The sequence below is a fragment of the Brachyhypopomus gauderio genome, unplaced genomic scaffold (genome assembly GCF_052324685.1).
Source record: "Brachyhypopomus gauderio isolate BG-103 unplaced genomic scaffold, BGAUD_0.2 sc37, whole genome shotgun sequence".
In the NCBI taxonomy this organism is placed as follows: Eukaryota; Metazoa; Chordata; class Actinopteri; order Gymnotiformes; family Hypopomidae; genus Brachyhypopomus; species Brachyhypopomus gauderio.
In genome coordinates, this window is record NW_027506867.1 from 2,413,104 (window position 1) to 2,423,573 (window position 10,470).

The following is a 10,470-nucleotide window of genomic DNA, read 5'->3' on the forward strand; positions in this document are numbered from 1 at the left end:
GGATGTTGTCATAGCTGCATTCTGTAGGTGGACTTTTCAAAAGTATAAATAAGGTCATTAAAATAAGTGGGATTATGTTTGAAGCACCAGTGACGTCTCCCTATCTTACAGTTTTTCTCGATTGTTAACACACTACTACTGGTAAATGAGACACAATGACCACAACATGTAACTATTGCACCAACCCCCTGAACCAATTCTACTAAACTACAAGCACAATTCCTGCTTTACACTCAAATTGCAGTTCTAAAACACACTTTTTACAAAATACTACACACAATTTTCTGCATTTGGCATAATTTTCATGAAGAAAATCTCTTGTTTTCACAAGGAACACACTGTTATTCAAAATTCTAAAGTTAATTGTCCTACTATGCACACTGACTCATCACATCAGCAAACACCTGTGTCGCATGTTTACAACCAGCAATTAGAGCTTTAGCATAAAATGGCAAAATGTGAGCTCTTCTGTTTTGGAGCAATGGATGCCAACAGTGCAAACAGAGGTAGAGCCAGAGGAGTGAGAGTAAGAGGAGGAGGACGGGGAGGATGAGGACGAGGAAGGCCAAGGACCATAATCTCTGATGAGATCCGAGCCACTTTGGTTGACCATGTGGTCTATGGTCTAACAATGAGGGAGGCTGGGCAAAGAGTACAGCCAAATGTGAGTATGTACACTGTAGCATCCATCATCCGGACTTTCCGTAATGAGAACAGGTAAGAAATGAACTCTCAGTAGGAAACTGCAGTACTGCATATCAATACAGTACTCAATGAGTACAGTATTGCCTATAGACTGTTCTGTAGGACTGTAAATATAAAGTATGTTTCAAGTATTTGGGAAATGTATTCCTACTTTGTATTCCTGCACAGTATTTACAGTATTTTACTATTTGTATTGCAGAACTGAAAGGTTACCAACACGAGGTGGACGGAAACGTCTTTTGTCTCCTGAACAGGAAACTGAAATCCTAAACATGGTCCTAGAAAATAATGCCATAACATTACAGCAAATACAAAGAAAAATAATAGAAAACAACGAGATATTTCAAAATATTGATAGGGTAAGCTTATCAATGCTGGCAATCCTATTGAGGTATTTTTTTCTGCCTGGAGATGGAAAGTGTATGACCTACATTCACAAACACGTATACCCCTTCACCAAGCTATGGAAGACGCATGTGGAGATATAGCAGTTATATGCTTTTCATGGCTGGATTCGCCATGCTAGGCAATATTTCCCACGCTGCTTGGCCAGAAAATTCATTGTTTGTGATGTGGATGAGGTGCTGTGGCCAGACCGAAACACAAGAGAGGATGCAACATCTTTTTTTTTTTTTTTTTACTGTAACTGTATATAGTAAATTCTTCTGTTGTTTTGTATGTAGACCACTGTATGTGCAACTTTGTGTTGGGTGGGATGAACACTGTGTACATTGCTTTTGTGGGAAAAAATAAAATATATTTGTTACTGTGTATGTGTTCTGAGTATAAAAACACTATTCTAAAATATTTTACAACACACTTATATATTTCCTGTCTGTAGTAAGTGTAACACTGAACAAAAAAAGGCCTAAGTCATTATGATGAATGGAGACGAAGTGTTTTCCATTCATCATAGTGTTTTACATTGAGCACATCAGTGTTCAACTGGTTCTTATAAATGTCTACTCATTTGATGGTTTGTGTGTGTCATCTGAGAACAAAATACCATTTTGAGAAGAGATAACATTGTTTTGAATGTAAAGTTTCATTTTGAAAGAGAACTGGGGGGTTTTGCCCATTGTGTGTGTGTTTTTCTGATTTGTGTGTAGAGTTTTGAGAGTATGAGGCATTCAGACAATGTGTGTAAACAATCGAGAAAAACTGTAAGATAAAATGTTATTCATTTTCAATATTACAACACAAAGAAAAATATGTAATTGGTTTTCCAGTCTGCATGTGATTCTGTAATATTTGAAATTTATTTGCAGTGTTGTGTAAGTGTTGGGGGGGTGGGCACAGGTTGTGGAGCCACAGGTTGGAAATTCCATCAAAAGAATCAGTTGACACAGGATGTTTTTAGACAGGAAAGAAGAGCAGACATTCAACATTCATAAAAGTCCAGCAGACTAAATGAGTCAGGTGCAGGTTTTAGTGCATATCCCTGGTCCCAAGTGTCCCTCTCTCTCTCTACCTCTCTTTCTCTCTGTCTTTTCCATCTTCAGGGGCTCCTGTTTCTTAGAGGATCACACATCACACGTTCCTTTGGGGTCAAGGGTCAAAAGGATGGGCAGCACTGATGCAGGCATGCACACACACACACACACACACACACACACACACACACACACACTTCTAAGAAGGCAGGAAGTGACACAGGCACTTGAGTGACTCTGGGGGTCTAATTATAAACTTGCCGACCTTTCAAATATTTGTGTGAGGTACGGTTGACATGACAGAGGTCATCGGGGGTCACCTTAACCAACGCATTCACCTGTATATGCTATAATACAGTGCCACTCATAGTAATTCTGCGATGATTGTTATTCCCTCTTACTGTGTATACAGGCATTTCATTAGTTACATCTCCACCAGTGCAAGCACACTGTATTCTGAAGTTAACTGACTGTCTGTACTGGCATCCTGTGCTCTGTCTACATTCACTTTCACTGGCCTCCGGTATGGGTGACTGAGAGACGTGGTGTTCAACAGACATCAGCTTCCATAGCTGCTTTTTAATACACATTCCTTTTACCTGCATTTACATGTACACATGCAAAAAAGCTCCTGACCTTTTTTTTAAATGAGGTCATTTATGAAAGTGTACGCTGGAGAGAGGCCACACTGTAGAGGCAGTGTAACCTAATAATCTGGCAACCCAGTGTATGTTATACAGTATGCAGTAGTACATCTGAGATATAATGCATATAATAGCATTGCATTAATAGCATAACATTACTGTATGATGTTATAGGATATTACTACATAGTATTATGTTCGTTGACTATGACAGTATGACTGCACAGCAGTAAATCTATTGACATTAATACAACTGAATATAATGACTATTTACTGTATGACTATCACGGTGTCCGACTATATTGTTGCCGTCATATTTTATATTGTATGACAGCAATATCATATTTAATTATCTAAAACTAGTAAAAGGAATTTGAAACACTGAGAAATCTAAAACTTTGCTTTACAGTAGCAATTCAATACTGATATGTTGTAGTGTGAGCTGTAGGGTTACTGTGAAAGACATCTAGAAACTTCCTCTTGCTGTTTGTGACAATCTCCATTAAAACAATAGAACCACAGGAACTGCCATATTTGGGCATATCAGAGGGGCGTTGAGGTTATTATAAACTGCATAACAAAGTAGCGTCCGCTTGTTTCTGAGGTCAAAGGGCGTGAAGCAGTGTAATCCCATTAGAAAGGACTGGAGCCCGTGGCATGTGAGCACGCTTGAGTACGCCAAGACTCATGAACTTCACCTGTGTGTCTGGTGGAGTGTTTTATTGCATGTGTGTCTGGTGGTGTGTTTTATTGCACGTGTGTCTGGTGGTGTGTTTTATTGCATGTGTGTCTGGCGATGTGTTTAATTGCGAGTACATTATTGGGGTTTATGCGGTGTCTCATCTGAGTTCTGATGGTGTCTAATTGCGTCTGAAATCTAGTGCAACAGACACGTAGTGACTGGGATTTACAGTAACAGACAGAGGTAGGGAATGACAGAGATAGTGAGAGAGAGAGACAGACTGAAGGTCATAAGTCAGAGTCTCATATATAATCTCACATATGTAAAGTGGAGTCTTTCAGTGTCAGAGATGGAGAGAGGAGAAGCAGACAGAGAGAGAAAGGCAAAAAAGACATGAACGGCATGTGAGGGACAGAGAGAGAGAGAGAGAGAGAGTGTGAGAGAGAGAGAAAGAGAGACCAGAGAAATTGACAGAAAAATCACACACAGACAAAGGGACAAAGAGAATGGAAAGACAGGTAGTGAAGTAAGGACAGACAGGATCATGTGTCTCACATCTCCTGCTGAAAATTAAAGTCTCCTCTGATTTGATTGATAAAGCTACCCATACTCCATGCTCTCATTCCCCTGGGTGTGCCAAGATTCCTCATTTCACCTACAGTGAGGCTCCCCCCCCTCCCCCACCCTCTCCCTCTCCCTCTCTCTCTCTCTCTCTCTCTCTCTCTCTCTCTCTCTCTCTCTCTCTCTCTCTCAGCCTGCACTCTCTTCCCTCTGACTCTCATCCCTCACTGCCCCCCCCTCCCCGTGTCTGAGCTGGGTGCAGGAATCTGAATTTTTCATGGAATTTTTCAATGAACTCAGGGCAGGGAAAGACACGCCGCAGTTGACTGGTGCTGTTTCCAAGTGTTCAGAAGCTGTGCCGAGAGTTCAGAATCTGTGCCGAGAGTTCAGAAGCTGTGCCGAGAGTTCAGAAGCTGTGCCGAGTGTTCAGAAGCTGTGCCGAGAGTTCAGAAGCTGTGCCGAGAGTTCAGAAGCTGAGCGAATGGGAATTAAATCCTGTAAAGCGCTTTGTGACCACATGTGTTGTGAAAAGCGCTATACAAATAAACTTTGATTTGATTTGATTTGATTTGACTTCGTGAAAAATACATACAGGACAAAATAGTATCAGATATTATACACTTATGCTTATATGAATACCATATAATTTTATGGAATAACAGTAACAATACTCATGCATTTATGCATCAGTTATAAGTAAATAAACATTTTTGAGTTATCACAAATAAAGTTGAAACATCAGGAAATATGTACAATGATTGTGGAACCACAAAAAGTTGGATAATGATTTAAAACTGAGGATGTATTCGCTTAAAGGAAACCATTCTGCATGCTTTGTGTGGATGTCCTAGCCTGTGATTATGAGTATGGAGAATTATGTTCATGGAGGATCGTGTTGGGGGGTGCACACTGTAGCTGGTTGGGAATATCTGGTTCAGAGAACAATAGTGATCCCATAGGCTCTGTGAATCGGAGCTGGCGTTCGCTCTCAAACGGCTGTGTTTGGAGCTGAATGGGGGGGCATGAGGGGGCGTGGGTCTGGAGGGTCCAGCCGGGCATGGGCGGAGGAGCAGGGTGGGGGGGGGGGGGGTGTGGGTGGTGGGGGTTTGCCAGACCACATTGTTTGTATTTTCCCAAGTCAACAGAAGAGGAAATGAACACAGCGGCTAAATATACAAACGGCACATTGTGGCTGTATGCTGCAGCTGCTAGAACTCGGACCGCGGGGCAGAATATAATAGCAGTGAGCAGGCGGATATGAGGACCTGCTAACATACGGACCCGGGAGGCGTGGGTAGGATGGATGGATGGGTGGATGGTGGATAGATGGATGTGGGGATGAAACAGAGGCGAAGGTCAGAGAGAAAGGACAATGATGCAGGCAGAAGGAATCAGACATGTGAGGCAAGTTTTTGTTGTTAATGAACACTTCTATGTAAGGCCTGTGGACTCAGCATGTGTGTGAGTGTGTGTGTTATTAGCACAGTGGGTCACATGGGACTCATCGTCCCAGTCTAGAGAGGAAAACAGGAAGTCATGCTGGTGATTTATTTCCCCACTTCCTGTTGCCCGGTCTGCATGTCTTTTTATGGAGCTGCCTGGTGCTGCTGGACTTGAGGTTCTGGAGGTGACCAAATAAGAGCCACTACAGAACTTTTGACCTGATAATCCCCCAACATCACTGATAATCCCCCATCACAGAGCCCATTGTCTCAATAATCCCCCAACACAACAGAACCTTTGACTTGATAATCCCCCAACACCATAGAGCTTTTGATTTTATAATCCATCAACACTACAGAGCTTTTGACTCAATAATTCCCCAACACAACAGAACCTTCGACTTGATAATCCTCTAACACCACAGAGCTTTTGATCTGATAATCCATCAACACCATAGAGCTTTTGATCTGATAATCCACCAACACCACATAGGTGTGCTGTGCTCCTAAACCAGACCAAGTGGACGTCCAGAACCCACCCAGAAAACTCTTCCACAACATGTGTTCCATCTGATCATCTGATATCTGAAATTCAACATCTGAAATCCAACTATACACCTGCCTGACATGTCTGATGTCCAATTATACACCTGCCTGACACATTTGATTTCCAATTATAAACTTGACTGACACATCTGATGTCCAATTATAAACCTGCCGGACATGTCTGATGTCCAATTATAAACCTGCCGGACACGTCTGATGTCCAATTATAAAGCTGACTAGAGCCTGACATCCACCCTCCTCCTCCCAAGTTATTCTTTTTTTAATTCTAATTAAAACAAAAGTCCATATCAATTAATACCTCTCCATCCAGTGCTGACCTGTCCTTATCTACATGGCAATATTAGTCACACTCATCTACTGGAAAGAGTGATGTTGTTTCCACACACACACACACACACACACACACACACACACACACACACACACACACACATAGAGGTCTGTGTACGTGTGCATTTGAAACATCACGGTCACCATAGTCAACATGGTCCACATTGTCGTCCATGGTTCACCATGGTTCATGGTCATCTATGGTCACCGTGGTCACTATGGTCACCCATGGTCATCCACATGGTTATCCATCACGTGAAGACAGTCAATTGCACAGGAACACAGCTAATTACAGCCCCGGCCCTCCCCAGGCAGTTCGCTCACAAGTGCAATATGAGATGATCCAGCACAATTCATTTGGCACAGGGTTGGCAACAGCTTACACCACAGACACAAATGAAACAGACCGGGGCCGTGTTACACTGTGAGAAATTGGCCTTTAAAAAGACCACACCCACAAGCTCGGGCTCGGGCTCCGCCTTTTGTTTTAGGGGCATGGATGAATGCACAGGAAGTCCTGCAAAGATCTAACTTTCACCAAAGACCAACGCATGTGTTTCATCTCCCAATCGGATGTGACCGGAACACTCCAATTCTGCGCCATTTGCTTTTTAAACATTTTATATTTAAAATATTGACTTTTATTTTAAATAACAACCAGCTGTTGAACGTTTTTGTCGATTATAGTAGAGCAGTCATAAAGATTAAAGCTCTTAACTGACAGATTACCAACACGTGACAGAAACGTTGTCTGGGTTCCCATAAATATGTGGACCAACCAAACACCCCCCCCCCCCCCCCCCCCCCCCCCCCCTGAGTGGAAGCTGCAGGTTCTGGATGGGGGAATTGGAACGGCAACTTCCCATAAGGCTCTGGGGCTTATGGACAAACCCTGCCTGTTTTTACCTCTCCCTTTTCATTTCATTTTTTTGGCAAGTGCTTGCGACAATGCGCTCGAATTTCAAACATTTTTCCAACTATGCACTCTCTAATCCAGGCTCATTCTCAGGCTGGGGCGGAATCGAGCTCTCTGACAAAAGGCACGCCCGTTAGGCTAGATCTGGCCCGAGCGTGTCATATCTGATATCTCCTATCTTTATGACTGGCTGCCTGCTGTATTGTGTACACTGCTGTGAGGCTGTAAAGCTGAGGCAATCAAAGCGTCTTTGTAATACACGACGTTACTGTGCACATATTTCACTCCCAAATTAGATGTGGACAGGCAGAATCAGTGCAGTTTTACGATGGATCAGAGCTGAGGTTACTTGCAGAGTTCTAGAACCGTAGAATTCTGGACTGGTTATAGAACCCCATAATAGATTCTGGAGGCTAAGACTTCTGAACTGAGCTGTGAGCTGAGAAGGTGTGTTTGCTACCCAGCTGGAAGTCTCTAGAGGAAAACAGCCTGAGGCCTGTACAGATGAAGGAGGTGTCGTGTCAGAAAATCAGGGGCCCAACCTGTTTCACCTCCTCTCCTGAGGTTTGTCAGGTGTGTACACAGCTAACGAGGGGGTGGGAGGGATCACACTCAGGAATTCCAAGGTCAGAATTGCACACATTCAGATTTCAGTGTGCACACACACACACACATACACACACACACATACATGCACACACACACGCGCACACACAGGATCTGGATGACCCAAACATGCAGAACAGTACATCAGGTCTCAGGTGCCACCACTAACTCATGCAACACATGCAACACGGTTTGGGGTGCTCAGAAGTCAGATTTAAGGCCAAGGTCACAGGCAAGGTCACGGCCTGGCACGCTGTTCATTCAGGAATAGTGCTGGTCCAGTGGCTTCAGGTTGGAATTCAGTGCTGTCGTCACCTGCTGCCAAGCCAAACTCTCAAATTCCAAACCACAAGACCTCAGACCAGTGTGGTTTCGCATGGACCATGGGCCTGGTTACAGGTTTTATCTCAGATAATCACACAACAGAAAACACAATTGACCTGAACTCCCAAAAATTTGTATTTACTACAAAGCTTATATTCAGAGTCTAAAATACTATAAAATGCCCACAATTATAATGGTTTGGTACTCACAATACTAAATTTTAGGAAATACAGCATTGTACATAAACCAGGTAAATGCAGACAACTTTAAATTTTTCACGTTTATGACCAAACTATAGAACCATACCTGGAGGAAACAGCAACAGATTTGCAGGATTTTTCTTGCTGATATCTTTCGTACGGATTCCTGTTGTCCTACCCGGTCAGTTAAAGACAGTTAAGAGGACTTGAGGTCGTCCCCATCTAGTAAATTGGAAAGCATGCTAACCAGGTGCTTTCAGCTCAGGCCCTAATGCTCATTTTATAGCCAAGTAGGAAAAGGGACTTTTCTGACCCCCAAGTAATTGAAAGCAATTTGAGCAACCCAACAAAATTCTCATCTTTACAAGAATTCTGAAATTCTTGGAAAGATGAGAATTACGGTAATCCATAATATTTTGAGAGCTCGGATTTCTTCAGCTTGAGATGCTGTCACGTCACTGCAGTGTGACAGCTCTTGGCTTCAAGAGTGACAAATCACGGCATGCTTTATGACTTTTCTTGAATCCTTCAAGTTTAAGATTATACTTGTTGATACTTTGAATACTGAAAGGTTAATTAATTTTCTGTAAGTTTGTATGACCAAATTGATGTCATTTTATTTTTATTGCATGCAAAAGGACGAACCTAACAGCTTTTTATTCCCCATTTATGTAGACAGTACTGTGAGATTTTACTGTAAATTTATAGCTGAATTTTCATATATGTAGTTAAATTATCTAATGTTGATTAGCAGGGCATAATAATCCACCATAATCCCTGAGCTCCAGTAGTTCTCTCTCATCCTCAGAGGTTTAGGGCCCTTTTTTGCTTGCTCAGTAGCAAAACAAGCACTAGTTTCCTACCAGTATTCTCATTTGTGACTTCAGACACCAGAAGTCACATTAATATTTGAATGTGAGAAGTAGGATGTTCCAAGTGGGAAAATGAGAGTTCACAGTTGCACTGAATGCAGCATAAAAGACACATTTTGCACTTTGAATGATTTACTTTAGTTGGAGTGAATTTAAATTTACCCAGAAGGCTGTGTGACCAAAGTCTCTAAATGAATCAGCTTTGCAGATAAACCATTGATTGTTTGGGGGACCATGCAACTGTTTCAGGGTCTTGCAACATGTGGATGAAACTTCCTCCAGGAGGAAAAGAAGATGAAGGAACTTGATGAAAACCCTGTGGTTTCTAGACCACACACTGAATGGAGTGACACAGGTCCCCTCTGTTTACAACAACAACACTACAGTAAGAGCCTGCACATGACAGCACACAACAGATGAAATGACAATGTAGTTGCGATAAGTTTCCGGGGAACAACATGAGATAACAGTCCTAACTTGATGACAATGGGCTGTGTCAAGAGATAGAAAGATACACAATCAAGAGAAGATTATCACTGAATTCTTCTGGAAGGTGTTCAGATATCGGCTCTAGAAGATAGGATTGACACATAAATCAGAACAGGCCCCCCAGTCAGAAATACTAAGTTCTTCAAAAGCAGCTGTGATCCAGAGCTAGAGCAGTGATCCGGACATAGAGCCATGATCCAGAAGTAAAGCGGTGATCTGGTGATCCAGAGCTAGAGCTGCACTTCTTGAGCAGCATTCCGGTCCGGAAAGGCCTCAGCCTTCTAGAGCCCCACCTCCAGAGAAAAAGAAGAAAGAGAGTAAGCCTTCAAATGTACTATGTTCTCAGTGGGAATGTCCTATTGCACATGTGTGGGACGTTCATGGATCTCTTATACACACTTCTGGAGGTGAACTGTGGAATTAAAGCATTAAAAGCTTGACTTCAGACAGAGAGCAGAGCATTCAAGGAGACTGGGAAAGTCCCCCAGTATGTAGGCTCTCTCTCTCTTTCTCTGTCTCTACCTCTCTAAAATAATCATACATTATTATAAAAACTCTAAGGGCATCCGTTTCACTGTTCTCTCTTTTCCTGCTCCAAATCCTCAGAGGTTCAGGAAATGCCGCCTCGGGGGGTCAGAAGGACTTTGGCCGCCCTCCCACACACACCCAGACCACACTTACACACACACACACACACACC